The 15,868-nt window shown below is 41.7% G+C and overlaps 1 long non-coding RNA gene across 1 annotated transcript in view; it reads left to right on the forward strand.

Moving 5' to 3' along the window:
* The first annotated feature begins 3,672 nt into the window (after window positions 1-3,672).
* Window positions 3,673-15,868, forward strand: part of LOC134360226 (uncharacterized) — a 45,259-nt gene continuing 33,063 nt past the window's right edge. The window contains exon 1 of the long non-coding RNA XR_010021280.1: window positions 3,673-3,775. This is a non-coding gene — a long non-coding RNA (uncharacterized LOC134360226). The remainder of the gene's footprint in view (window positions 3,776-15,868) is intronic.

Raw genomic sequence — 15,868 nt, forward strand, 5'->3', positions numbered from 1 at the left:
TTTCATCACAAACACTCAGCTGCCTCTCAGGAAATGAGGCAGGGCAAGTGGTTAACGTATCAGTCGGGAAATACTTTGGGACCTGTGACCATAAATCTTACAGTTTTAAAATACTCAATGAAGAAGACCTTCCTTGCATGTACAAAGAGGAAGTCTACAAGTTAAAGTCCTGAACTGGTCCAGGAACTTGCCAAAGTTGACTGGGAGATGCTGTTAGCAGATAAGGGGACAGCTTGTAAGTGGGAGGATTTAAAAGCGAGAAAGGGAGAGCTAACATGTTCCTAAAAGACAGATGGGCAAAACTGGCAGGATTGGACAACCCTGTTGATTTGGGTTACTGAGGGTCTTGTCGAGAAAAAGAAGGTGGCATTGGTCAGGTACAGGAAGCTGGAATCAAGAAGATCCCTAGAGGAGTATGAGTTGTAGGCATACGCATTATAAGGACATAAGAAGGGCAAAAATGGAAACATAAGCTAACCTTAAAAGATAAGGAAAAGGAGAATCCTAGAAGTTTCTACAAGTACATTAGAAATAAAAGAGCAGCTAGGGAGAAAATAGGACCCCTTAAGGAGCAGTATGGTCATCCATACGGCCCACAGGAGGTGGAAGTGGTCCTAAATGAACTCGTCTGTATTTACCATGGAGAAGGTGATTGAAGCTTGTGAGTTCAGGAAAGAATATTTTGACGTTAGAAAAGAGGTGTGAGTGATCTTGAAGTACACAGAGGTGGATACGTCCCCTGGGCCTGGCCAGTTCTATCCCACAATGCTACGGGAAGCAAGGGAAGAACTTGCTGGGGCTTTACCAGAGATTTGTGTATCCTTGCTAGTCAGGTATAAGATGCCAGAAGATGATGTTGTACCTTTATTTAAGAAGAGCTCTTAGAAAGTTAGGAAACTAAAGTTACTGGGGGTAATTCAGAGAGACAGGGTTTATCTGTATTTGGAAAGACAAGGATTGATTAGGCGATAGTCAGCATGACTTTGTGCTTGGGAAATCTTCTCTCACAGATTAGATTAAGCTTTTTGAAGAAGCCACCAAAGAGATTGATCGTAAAATGTAGTAAATGATATCTCTCAGGACTTTAACCAAGGTCCAAGTTGGTAGAATGAGTCTGAAAGTTTATATCTCAATAGATTCAGGATGATCTAACCAATTGGATACAAAGTTGGTTTGGTAGTTGGGAGCAGAAGGCAGCAGTGAAAGGTGGTTTGTCAAATTAGAAGCCCGTGATCTCTGGTGGGCTGCGGTGGGGAGGGGGTTGCCATGTCTACTGTTGTTTGTCATACATATTAACAATTTGGATGGAAAGTTAGGTGGCACGATTATTAAGTGTGTGAATAACACCAAAATTGGTGGTGTAGTGGGAAATGGAGAAAGGTTGACATGAAAATGGATGAATTCCTTGGCCTATCCCAGGGGATTTGTCCACTTTTATGTCATTCCAGATCATTTGCATCTATTGTTCAGTAATATCAATTTATTTTATAATATCACTGTATTCCCTGAATTCACAAGCTTCAATTACTTTCACCATGGTAAATACAGAAGACCTTTCCACCTCCTGTGGGTCAACACATCAATGACCACACTGAACTTGAAGGGGACCCATCCTCTCTATAGTTACCCTTCTATTCTTAATGTTCTTGTAGAATATTTTAGGATTCTCCTTTACCTTATTTCATGTCACTTTATTTTGCCCTCCTTATATCCTTCTCATGTGTACTCTTGCTCCTCTAGGGATTTTTTTGACCCTAACTACCCGTATCTGACAAATATGACCTTTTTCCTGACCAGAGTTACAATATCTCACATCAGCCTGGGATGCCCAATCCTGCCAGACTTTCCCTTCAATCCAAAAGGAACATGTTAGCTCTCCCTTTCTCACTTTTAAATCCTCCCACTTATCAGATGTCCCCTTATCTGGTAACAGTCTCTCCCAGGCAACCTTGACAAGTTCCTGTCCCAATTCAAGGCTTTACCTTGTGGACTTCCTCTTTGCACATGCTAGGACAAATTTCTTCCTTAACAATCTGATCAACTGGGAAAGTGAGCAAAGGGAAGACAGATGGAACTGAGCTCAAACAATTGTGAAGTAAGGCATAAACACAGGAGATTCTGCAGATGTAGGAAACCCAGAGCAATGTTCACAAAATGCTGGTGAAACTCGGCAGTCAGGCTGAGTTTTAGGCCGAGACCTTTAATCAGGACTAGTAAAGTAATGTAATGCATTTTGGGAAGTTAAGCTAGAGCAAGACATATACAGTGAAAGGCAGGGCCTGGGAAGTGTTGTGGAACAGAGACTCCTCAGGTATAAGGACATTGTTCCCTAAACATGTTGTCGCAGGTAGACAGGTAGAAGGCATATCATTTGCTTACTCCTCGAGTCAGGGCACTGAGTACAATACATTGGTGGAGACTACGCTTTGGAATACTGTGTGCAGTCCTGGTCACTATATTACTGGGACTGGAGAATTCAAGTTGTAAGAAGTGACTGGATAGGCAGGGAGTAGTTTCTGTACAATAGTGAAGGGTGAGGGAAATAAATAAGGTGAATGGTCACAGACTTTGTCCCAGGCTGTGGGAGTCTCAAACCAGAGGGCATAGCTTAAGGTGAGAGAGGAAATATTTAAAGAGGATCTGAAAGGCAAATGTTTCCACACAGAGGATGGGGTGGGGGGGTGGTGGGGAGGTGGTATGTGGAAGTGGTAGAGGTGTACACAAGTGAAACATTTAAGAGACTTTGAAGAGATACATGGATAGGAAAGGTTTAGGAGGAGTATATGGGCAAATACAAACAAATGGGACTAGCTCATGCAGGCATCTTAGCATAGGTGAATTGTTTTGAAGGGCCTACTCCAGGCTACATAACTCTACGACTCAAAATCTGTTCTATTTATATGTCAGGTGTAAATGCCAGTTGCTATTTTTACAATTGTAAATTGATGCTGCTTTAATTAAGATGCCGTCCTGCAAAAAAAAATGACAACGACTAATTCAATTTGTGCCACATTGGTTAATTTACTCAGGCATATAAAATTACTCCAATTTCTGTTTAGCTCTAATAAAAGAAGAAAATGCGTCTACAACTCAGCAGGATCTTCAAACTCAAACATGAAACACTTAATGCTCCTCCTTCTGACCTGCTGAACTTTTCCAGCATTTTCTGTTCTTATTTCAGATTTCCAGAACCTGCTGTTTTCACGCTTTTAATTTTGATCTAGATTGAATAGGTTTGTTTGTTTGTTTGTTTATTTAGAGATGAATAATAGAGTAGGCCCTTCTGGCCCTTACAGCCACACATCCCCAGCAACCCCCGATTCAACCCTAGCCAAATCATGAGACAATTTACAATGACCAATTAACCTATCAACCAGCACGTCTTTGGACTGTGAAAGGAAACTGGAGTACCCAGAGTAAATCCACACATTCCATGGGGAGGACATACAGGCTCTTTACAGATGATGTCACAATTGAACTCTGAACTCCGACACCTCAAACTCTAAGGCATAGCACTAACTGCTACGCTACCATGGTTTATTATTGCTACATGTATTGAGGTAAGTGAAAAGCTTGTCTTGCATACTGTTCGTACAGATCCAATCATTACACAGTGCATTGAAGTGGTGCGAGGTAAAACAATAACAGAATGCAGAATTGTTCAAGGGAATCATTCAACGGCAGGGAACAAGCAGTTCTTCAGCCTGGTGGAACGTGTTTTCAGGCTTTTTGCATCGTCTGCCCAATGAGAGGGAGAGAAGGGAGAATGTCTGAGGTGGGTAGGGTCTTCGACTATGCTGGCTGCTTTACTGAGGCAGCAAGAAACTGTTTCATGTTCCAAGTGCAAGTATATGTTTGAAGTTCAAAGTGATAATTTATTAATGATTCTAATTACTTCTCAGTAGCTTTTTTCATATGTGTATATCCCAGACAGATTAGCCGACTGATGCCAATCATTTCAAGAAATTCGACTATTTCGTAAGATTGGTTGTAAACTAGCTAAACATAAAGCTTGATGGGGGCTAACCTTTGCCTTTGTACATGCAAGAATTAACATCAGTAAATGTTCAGTGGCTGAGAAGGGAGCAATTAATACTTTTGAGGGAAATGGCATCTGTCTATTCATTAATATGAACTGCAAGTATTTGCGTTGGTTAACTGTGATCATTGTTTCAACTAGAGTACAACAAGTAATAATAGATTATTAGTACAGTTCTGGAATCGTCATTCCATTTTTTTGTTTTGTTTTTCAGCAAATCATTGGCATCTTCTCACCAGTTTCCATAAAATGACATTTCAGAAACCTAATCATACTGAGTGTTCACTTGAAGGCCAAGTAATTTGGCTTTGTTGGGTGTGTGTTCCAGCTTTGACAATGTGTTCACTTTTTGGCAACAAATGAATGGTACATTCATCACATGATTATGTCTTTCTTTCTAGCGGGCAATTGAAATGCAAACCATCAAATTTGACCATTGCTGCCAAAAAGCTGCACAAACTGGAAAAAAAAACTGTAACTTTAATCTGACTGTCTTGGATCAATCAAATCATGCTCTAGTCTCAGCTGCAAGCATTTTCTCAATAATCGTTCCCGGAGACAGACAGCCTGTGCTTTTGGCTGGAAAGGGAAAACAGAATTTAATGTTGCAATTAGAGACCAAAACTTTTTTACATCATGAATGAGCATTGCCCACATGCATCGTGCCAATGGTGATTCAGTGATCTCCTCATATCTCAGGGTCAGAGGGACAGACATTCAATCTGCGGTCCAGAGATTATAACATTTAACTTAATATCAAACAACCAATGCACAGTGGAAAGTATTTTTGGATGTGTTGTAAAATTAGAGTAACTTTCACATTGACAGATCTTCATGTTTAGAGAGTAACAAGAGAATTATTGTACTGAGCTGATAAATATTTTTCTCTCAGCCTAGAAAAAGGATGATTTATGATTTAAATGACCACTCTTGAGGCAATGCTTAGCAAAACTCAGTTCAGATCATTGGTTTCAAAAGTACTTTGTTGATGTTTAGGAATATTCTGAGATCATGCATAGCTCAAAATTAATGAGACTTCTTTCTTTTACAGATCCAGCCAACAATATCCGTTTAGCTGAGGGAAATTGTGATATAAACCTATATTCTTATTCTCAAACGTGAAATGTTTTCATCAAAGAACAATGAACTATTATATTTTAATTTTCAAAGCTACAGTTAAAGGTTTCAATTCACAGATTGCTTCAATCCCAGTACAAGCAGTTCTTAGAGCAATAGCATAGGTGATAGGGGAGCAAGGATATTAAATATGAGGAAGAAGATTGCAGTTGCAGCGTTAATTGTGCATTTACTGGGGATTAATTATGATCATATGTTGCTGTTTGGTATCTGCATTATGTGACAACAGGAGGGGAATGGACCTCCTTGATATATTCTTGATTTGATCACATCATTTGCTATGAAGTCATAGATTCCCACAGCACAGAAAAAGGCCCTTCAGCCCACCATGTCCATGCTGGCTGTCGATTACCCATCTATACTAACCCCACTTACCAACACTTGGTCCATTGTTTTCTATGTGTTTGCAATTCAAGTGCCTGCTTAGATAATTATTAAATGTTGTGAGAGTAACTTGCCTCCGCCAACCCCCGAGTGGTGTGGGGCGATGGTTAGAAAGTGGGGGGGGGGGCCACTGTGGCTAGTGGGATGGGGATGATATTCCACTGCTGCCAGCAGCTACTACTTAAGTTTGCCTCGAGGTCTGATGCAACAGGGAAGCTTGAATCTGGCCTAGCAATAAATGAACCTTCTCTTGAGGCCGTACCAGCATTATTTGTATTGACTAGAATCCCTGATGGTTGGACTTATTATGCTGGTAGGCAAATTGGAGTGGATCCAAGACACTCCTGAAGAACATATCAACTCCTGCATGAGGAGTGACTTGGGTCTGTTCCAATACCAGATTCAGGTTCGCTGGAGATGCCACTGTCATTGATCAAATCAAAGGTGTTGATGAATCAGAATACAGGACGGAGGTTGAAAACCTGGCTGAGTGATGCCACAATAACAACCTCTCACTCAACATCAGCAAAACCAGAGAACTGATTATTGACTACAGGAGGTGAAGTCATAGGTCCATGAGTCAGGATACGGCTCATTAGGGGGTCGAAAGTGGAGAGGATCAGTAACTTTGGTGTTATCACATCAGCGGATCTGTCCCGGGATCAGCAGGTAAGTGCCATCACAAGGCAGGTACGACAGTCATGCTACTTTCTTAGAGGTTTCCGCAGATTCAGCATGCCATCTGGAACTTTGACAAACTTCTACAGATGCACAGTGGAGGGTACTCTAAGAGGATGCATCACACTCTGGTATGGAAACGCCAATCCCCAAAAACAGAAGAGTTTATAAAAAGTGATGGATACAGCTCACTCTATCGCCAGAAAAGCCCTCCCCACCATTCAGCACATCTACAAGGAGGGCTGCCACAAGAAGGCAGCATCCATCAGCAAGAACCCCCCACCATCCAGGCCATGCCCTCTACTTGCTGCTGCCATCGGGAAAGAGGATCGGGTGCATTAGTTCCCACACCACCAAATTCAGGAAAAGCAATTACCCGACAATCATCATGCTCTTGAACTAGAGCGGATAACTTCACTCACCTCATCTCTGAACTGACTTCACAAACTATGGACTCACTTTGAAGGGCTCTACAACTCATGTTCTCAGTAAGCAGGAGGAGAAGATGGCGGCGCGATACAGCGCACGCAGCCACTCCGGTGAATGATATCTGTAATCTGTCAAGTAGGATGCCGTGAACAATTCTGATTTGATGGAGGCAGACATGAGAGCACGGAGGAAAATCTGGTGAAACTTCTGAAATGCCTGTTTCGCTGCCATCGCTACTGTGTGATCCAGAATCTCCAGAGGGGAAGGCCCCAAGTCCTCGGCTTTGCTTGTGGCTCGGCGGCCGGGGCGGGGTCGAAGCGCTCAGCAGAGATGGTGCTCGGTGTTCGGTGTCGGAGGGCTGGTCAGAGGCTCAAAGATTTTGGATGGACTCAGTCAGACTGTGGTCGGGTGCTTCCAGGATGCTGCATCGGCAAGTTTGCGGCGCTGGAGACTCATGGCAGGGAGAGTTTCTCCCTTCTACCATCTGCGTGAGATGTTGGGGCTATCGGGACTTTGAGACTTTTTTTAACCGTGCCCATGGTCTGCTCTTATCAAATTACGGTATTGCTTTGCACTGTTGTAACTATATGCTATAATAATGTGGTTTTTGTCAGTTTTAGTCTTGGTCTGTCCTGTGTTTCTGTGATATCATACTGGAGAAATATTGTATCATTTTTTAATGCGTGTATTTCTAAATAACAATAAACGAGGACTGAGTGTCCTCATAATCTAATCTAATTATCTATCTACAGTATCTATATATTTATTATTTGCACAGTCTGTCTTATTTTACACATGTGTGTATATACACATTGATAATAAATTTACTTTGAACTTGAACTTTGACAAATGGTATGATAATACTCTGACTGTCAGTTGTGCAATCAATGTAATCAGTGAATCTCTGGACCTTTGGGAAGAAATGTAATTATCGTTCATTCTGACTAATATCATCAGAGTTGATATAAATTCCAACCTTGACAACAGAAAGTTACCAGTCCTGTGCATTTAACTGCACCAGAGTGGAAGATTTCAGATCCTGAAGTACCTGGAAACAAAACTGGGTAAGAGCAGAGAAGATATTCACAGCTCTTCACAGTCAATGATAATGTTTGATAATCAGTTGTAGAGAGCAGGTCTGCGTCCAGCAGGATTCAGAATTCTGCTCTCATATAATGTGAGAACTCAGCCTCCTTTTACAACTGAGATTGAGGAAGCTGAGTCTCTCTGACTCTTCTCTGTCTGTCAGTTCCCTTTGTGTTACTGTCCCATCACTCCCCACTCTGTCAACCCTGCTTTGCTCCCCCCCCGACATTACCCCCTCTGTAAATCTCTGCTGTACTGCTCCCCTCTCTGCCATTACACGTTCTGTCATTCTCCTGCTCTGCCTCTCCCATCTTGTTGTTGTCCTTTATCTTACACCTCTCTCTGTTGTCATCCCTAGGTAGTTCTGCTGTCTGTTGTTTCTCTCTCCAACTCTCCTCCTTGTCATTCCTCTCGCAGTTACTCTCTCCTATGACAAAACCCCTCACTGGCAAGTATCTCTATCATGGGCTGTTAACTCTGCTCATGGGTAAATTGTTCATTGTTTGAAACCCAACTTGAGGTACAATAGCTATCATCTGGGTTCGGAGTGTCAACAGCTTTAAAATCTACAAATTGGCCGCTTGTATTAAACAGTCACAATGAGCACTTTTCCAGTGGGAACTAAGAAAGCAGCTGTGAGCACTAAGGTTTTACTGATTTCTGCATCTGTGCCTTCTAATTAATCCCATGAATTGACAACATCCTTCTTATCATTTATGCAATGATGACATCTGGGAAGTCCAGGAAGCTATGCACGCTCTTAAATTTAGACATAATTGGAAGTCTTGTTCAAATTACCTATTTTATCAGTGGTGATGTGCATCCTCCTTCACTGGGTGACATTATGCAGTAGCTTCCAAACACACTTGAGTTAAAAGCGGAACTTGGCATGAAATTAGCTACTGGTTACACTTCCATTTTCATTGTATCTATTCACCCTGCTGAACACCAATTCACACTTTAAAAAAACATTCTGCCATTAAATAATTATTAGGCTATGCTGAATTTTTGAAAAATACCCATTTCGTAATAGAATTTGATATATGCTTAATTTCAAGTGTGGTTAATTGAATACTTGACATAATTTACATCAGTACAAATCACCCCGAGGGCAATATTTCAAAATGGGGTGAAATCCTTTTACAGGAAACAGTTTGAGGGAGAGATTTCCCTTTGGTTAAAAACAAAAGAAGGAGGGAGAAAAGACTACTATTGTATTGCGGATTAGGACCATTAAAGTCAATGGACTTGGAGCTGAGTCCAACTATATGCATTATAAGCATTATAACCAATGCTTACAATTAGGGGCAGATGTAGTTCATAGATATTTTTCATGAGACAGGAACTAGAAATCTTTCAACGATACAAGATCTTCTCATTGATTGTTGTGAATTTTATTAAATACACAATGCAAATATCCTGTTTAGTTACTTGCCAACATAATAAACTACAAGCCTAACCTTATCACGGAGCATGATGGGGATAATTGGCCAACAAAGGAATGTATCAGTATGGTCTGAGGTAGCAGATTCTCCAGTTCAGCTGTGACAGGGCACAAGATGTCAGTCAACATGGAAATATTAATCCACATTTAATCCTGGAAGATGAAGACCAGATAAGGATAAGGAAGAAAAAGTGAATCGGCTATGAATAGTAGTCAGATGGGATACATGTAGTTATAGGATGGGCTGTAAATATGGAAATGGAGGTATCTTGTATCATAGAGACATCAAGATACTGTAATAAGTTATGGCAGGGGAAAGTGGGAATCATTCTTCGACCTACGTGCAGGAATTAAAGCAGAAAATGCTGAAAAATTTTAGCAGGTCAGGCAGCAAATGTGGAAAGAGAAACATTTAACATTTCAGACTGAAGGCATTTCAGCAAAAGTGAGAAAGAGAGAAAACAAGACCCAGAACCTTTGAATCATGGGCTAAGAGAGTTGTAAAAGAGCGCCTGAAGGCTTTGTGTGTCAATGCAAGGAGCATTCGTAACAAGGTGGATGAATTGAAAGTGCAGATTGTTATTAATGATTATGATATAGTTGGGATCACAGAGACATGGCTCCAGGGTGACCAAGGATGGGAGCTCAACATTCAGGGATATTCAATATTCAGGAGGGATAAACATGAAAGAAAAGGAGGTGGGGTGGCGTTGCTGGTTAAAGATAAGATTAACGCAATAGAAAGGAAGGACATAAGTCGGGAAGATGTGGAATCGATATGGGTAGAGCTGCATAACACTAAGGGGCAGAAAACGCTGGTGGGAGTTGTGTACAGGCCACCTAACTGTAGTAGTGAGGTCGGAGATGGTATTAAACAGGAAATTAGAAATGTGTGCAATAAAGGAACAGCAGTTATAATGGGTGACTTCAATCTACATGTAGACTGGGTGAACCAAATTGGTAAAGGTGCTGAGGAGGAGGATTTCTTGGAATGTCTGCGGGATGGTTTTTTGAACCAACATGTCGAGGAACCAACTAGAGAGCAGGCTATTCTAGACTGGGTTTTGAGCAATGAGGAAGGGTTAATTAGCAATCTTGTCGTGAGCGGCCCCTTGGGTAAGAGTGACCATAATATGGTGGAATTCTTCATTAAGATGGAGAGTGATATAGTTAATTCAGAAACAAAGGTTCTGAACTTAAAGAGGGGTAACTTTGAAGGTATGAGACGTGAATTAGCTAAGATAGACTGGCAAATGACACTTAAAGAATTGACGGTGGATATGCAATGGCAAGCATTTAAAGATTGCATGGATGAACTACAACAATTGTTCATCCCAGTTTGGCAATAAAATAAATCAAGGAAGGTAGTGCACCCGTGGCTGACAAGAGGAATTAGGGATAGTATCAATTCCAAAGAAGAAGCATACAAATTAGCCAGAAAAAGTGGCTCACCTGAGGACTGGGAGAAATTCAGAGTTCAGTAGAGGAGGACAAAGGGCTTAATTAGGAAGGGGAAAAAAGATTATGAGAGAAAACTGGCAGGGAACATAAAAACGGACTGTAAAAGCTTTTATAGATATGTAAAAAGGAAAAGACTGGTAAAGACAAATGTAGGTCCCCTACAGACAGAAACAGGTGAACTGATTATGGGGAGCAAGGACATGGCAGACCAATTGAATAATTACTTTGGTTCTGTCTTCACTAAGGAGGACATAAATAATCTTCCAGAAATAGTAGGGGACAGAGGGTCCAGTGAGATGGAGGAACTGAGTGAAATACATGTTAGTAGAGAAGTGGTGTTAGGTAAATTGAATGTGAGACCACACCTGGAGTATTGTGTGCAGTTTTGGTCCCCTAATCTGAGGAAAGACATCCTTGCCATAGAGGGAGTACAAAGAAGGTTCACCAGATTGATTCCTGGTATGGCAGGACTTTCATGTGAAGAAAGACTGGATGAACTAGGCTTGTACTCATTGGAATTTAGAAGACTGAGGGGGGATCTGATTGAAACGTATAAAATCCTAAAGGGATTGGACAGGCTAGATGCAGGAAGATTGTTCCCGATGTTGGGGAAGTCCAGAACGAGGGGTCACAGGTTGAGGATAAGGGGGAAGCCTTTTAGGACTGAGATTAGGGAAAACTTCTTCACACAGAGAGTGGTGAATCTGTGGAATTCTCTGCCACAGGAAACAGTTGAGGCCAGTTCATTGGCTATATTTAAGAGGGAGTTAGATATGGCCCTTGTGGCTATAGGGATCAGGGGGTATGGAGGGAAGGCTGGTGCAGGGTTCTGAGTTGGATGATCAGCCATGATCATAATAAATGGCGATGCAGGCTCAAAGGGCCGAATGGCCTACTCCTGCACCTATTTTCTATGTTTCTATGTTTCTATGATGCTGTGTTTTGGCCTGAAACGTCAGCCACCCCTCTTGTTTCCACAGAAGGACACCCACATGATTACAAGGAAAACGTACAAACTGCTCCTCGACAGTGGTGGGAATTGAACCCAAGCCCCTGTCGCTGTAATAGTATTACACTACCATGCTATGTCAATCAGACACAATGCCTGCTAAATCACCTGCTATAGGTTTGATGTAGCACCTTAAACCAAAACACCTGTTCCCATTTCTAGACGAAAAACAAAATTCTCCCTCTTTCCCCTTTACCAATTATGCTGTTGTGTCTCTTTTGTTCTGAGTCAGATATTTTGCTTAATTTTGTTGTCTACTAGGAATCATTACTTAAAAGTAAGGGGTTATTTCAGACTGAGATTAGGCAAAATCTTTTCTTGGAAAGTTTTGCAGACTTTGGTATGCACTTCCTCAAAGAACAGTGAAGACAAGACCATTTCTAAACCAATAACATTACACATGTCCTTTCACACCCAGTCTCATTACCCAATTCTACACTTCTAGCATTAGAATGAGGAAATGCATTTGACACATACAGTAAAGGGAAAAAGTGTTTGGCATTGCTGGAAATAATCAGGGGCAAAGCAATTAAATGATTCAATGAAGTGTTATAATTTTAGGAACACAAACTGGTCGTTGATGGTAACTTTGCTTAGACCATACAATTTCCTTATCATAACTACTCATTTTGTGCTGTGTAAATATGTTGTCTATTCCCTCTGGATATTAATTGGTATCTTTTATCTTTTTACTGGTGATTGAAGTTTGGACTATCTGTAGCAACTCAGTAGGCAAACAGATCAGAGGTTGCAGTTTAACTATGCCATGTCGGTATAAGGTTTGCAAGAGGATTATGACCAAGATAAGGGCAGCGTACTGTCAGTAGCAGTAAGCCTGATTCACAGTGTTCGTGGAATTTAAATTTAATCCATGCCTACACCTAGTTTCAAATGCAACCTGCTCTGCTGTACCACAGACCATCTTTTGAATAGGAATGGGCTGGACTGACTTGGATCTGACCCACTGCCCGAATGCACCACATGTAGTACCGAGCCAACTGCATTAACCAGATCCAGATTCAGAATCAGAATCAGATTTAATAACTCCAGCATAGGTTGTGAAATTTTATTAACTTTATGGCAGCAATACAATGAAATACATGATACATAAATATAGGGGGGAAAACGAGTTACATTAACTATATATATGCTTATTAAATAGTTAAGTTAAAATAATTAGTGTAAAATTATAGAAACAAAAAAAGTAGTGAGATAGTGTTCAGAGGTTCAATGTCCATTTAGAAATCGGATGGTAGAGAGGCAGAAGCTGTTCCTGAATCGCTGACTGTATGCCTTCAGGCTTCTGTACCTCCTACCTGATGGTAACAGTGTGAAGAGGGTATGTCCTGTGTGGTGGGGATCCTTAATTATTGACGCCACTTTCCTAAGTCACCGCTCCTTGAAGATGTCTCGGATACTGTGGAGGCTGGTACTCATGACAGAGATGACTAATTTTACAAGTTTCAGCAACTTATTTCAGTCTTGTGCAGTAGCACCCCCCCGCCCCGCCATATCTGACAGTGATGCAGCCAGTCAGAATATTCCCCACAGTAGGTTTTTAGAATTTTTTGTGTGTTTTAATTGAAATATGAAAGGTCACTCAAACTGACTGTCCACATTCAAATTCAAAAGACCTCCCACAAGGCTGGCCTGTTAGCACCTGCCAGGCCTCAGATGCCGGAAAGTCCTTCCACGAGGCAGGCTTGTTAGCACCTGCCAGGCCTCAGATGCCGGAAAGTACTCCCACGAGGCAGGCTTGTTAGCACCTGTTAGGCCTCAGATGCCGGAAAGTACTCCCACGAGGCAGGCTTGTTAGCACTTGCCAGGCCTCAGATGCCAGAAAGTCCTCCCACAAGGCAGGCTTCTTAGCACTAGTTAGGTCTCAGATGCCGGATCTGGATCCCAGACAAAAACACACGAAAATGGGAACAGGATGGCAAGCCTGCCCCACTATTCAGTACAATCATAATTGATTTATATTGGCCTCCATTCCTCTCCTGGCCGGTTTTCCATAAGCTTCTATTCCTTGATCGATCAAATATTTATCTATCTTCACTTTAAACATACCTAATGGTTTGGCCTCTGCCACCCTAGGGGGCCAAGAGTTCCTAGATTCATCACTCTCTAAGAGAAACTATTTCTCTGCACTTTAGTTATAAATGGCACTTCCCTTATTTTGTATTTATGAGTCCTTGTTCATGACTCTCCCACCAGAATAAACATCTCAACATCTACTCTAACAGGACTCCATTAGGATCTTATATGCTTGAACTAATTCAACCTGATTCATCTAAACTTCAAGGAATACAGACACAATCTGTTGAACTTTCTGACTAACAGACCCCAATCAGTTAAGTTAGACAATCTCTCCTCCTCCACTCTCTCCCTGAACACCGGCATGCCTCAAGGCTGTGTGCTGAGCCCTCTTCTGTACTCCTTTTTCATCTATGACTACGTTCCTCTACATGGTTCTAACTCTGTAATCAAGTTCACAGATGAGACCAAGGTGGTTGGTCTGATCAGAGGGTATGACAAGACGGCCTACAGGGACGAGATCCAGCACCTGGCCGCGTGGTGTGCTGACGACAACCTGACCCTTAACACCCAGAAGACCAAAGAAATCATTGTGGACTTCAGCATGCTAGGAGCTACACTCATGTCCCCATCTACATCAACGGAGCTGTAGTGGAGCGTGTATCAAGCTTCAAGTTCCTTGGTGTCCACATTTCTGAGGATCTCACTTAGTCCCTGAACTCCTCCATCCTGGTCAAAAAGGCACAACAGTGCCTTTATTTTCTGCTGCTCATCAAGAAAGCTCACCTCCGTCCCAGGATACTGAGGGACTTTTACCGCTGTACCATTGAGAGCATACTCACCAACTGCATCTCAGTGTGGTATGGCATTGTCCCGTATCGAACCGCAAAGCACTCCAGTGTGTGGTGAAAACTGCCCAGCGGATTAACAGCACCCAATTGCCCACCATTGAGAACATCTACCATAAATGCTGCCTGGGCAGGGCGAAAAGCATTATCAAGGATGCATCTCACCCTAACCATAGACTTCTTACTCTCTTCCCATTTGGTAGGCACTACAGGAGCCTCCACTCCCACACCAGCAGGCACAGGAAGAGCTTCTTCCCTGAGGCTGTGACCCTGCTGAACCTCACATCACAGCGCTAAGCAGTATTGCACCCATATTGTACTGTCTCAGTACTTTTATATTTGTGTGCTCTAGCACTTACCTTTTATTCACAGTTATTTTGTAAATAACACTATTCTTTGCATTTCTGGTCAGATGCTAACTGCATTTCATTGGCTTTGTATCTGTACTCAGCACAGTGACAATGAAGTTGAATCTAATCCAATCAAATCAAATCTAGTCTCTTGATAAGACTACCCTCTCATTCCAGGAAGTGGCCCAGTGAATCTCTTTTGGACTCAAAACGTAAATTTATTATCAAATTAAGTTTGTTACCATATACTTGCCATGAGATTTATTTTCTTGCAGGAATTTACAGGAAAAAAAGAAATACAGTAGAATTTATGAAAAACTATTCATAAACAAAGACTGACAAACAATTGATTTGCAAAAGAAGATAAGCAGAACAAGTAATAAATAATAATACTGAGAACATAAGTTGTCCCTGAAAGTGAGTCTGTAGGTTGGAGAATCAGTTCAAATTAGTGGTGACTGAAGGTATAAGTGCTCGTTTAGGAGCCTGATGGTTGTAGGGTAATAACTTCATGAACCAGGTGGTGTGGGACTGAAGGCAGCTGTAGCTCCCGCCCAATGGTAGTAGTGAGAAGTGAGCATGGCCTGGATGATGGGGATATTGGATGATGAATGCTGCTTTGTTGTGGCAGTGCTCTATGTAAGCGTGTTCAATGGTGGGGAGGGCTTTGCCAGTGATGGACTGCTTGTATCTATTACTTTCTATTGGAGGACTGTTTTTAATGCTACTATATCCTTTTTTAGGTAGGGAGAGCAGAAATATGTACAGTATATACAATGCTCCAAATGGGGCCTCAGCAACAACCTATATAATTATAACAAAATCAACCTGTACTTACCCTCAACCTCTTTGCAATAAAAGCTGTTTGCTTTCCTAACTACTTGTTGAACCTGCCTACTAACTTTATGTGACCTCAAGCATGAGATTACCCCGATCTCTCTAAACTTCATTCCTTTGTAGCCTTTTTCT

The sequence above is a fragment of the Mobula hypostoma genome, chromosome 22 (assembly GCF_963921235.1).
Source record: "Mobula hypostoma chromosome 22, sMobHyp1.1, whole genome shotgun sequence".
NCBI classification, from domain to species: Eukaryota; Metazoa; Chordata; class Chondrichthyes; order Myliobatiformes; family Myliobatidae; genus Mobula; species Mobula hypostoma.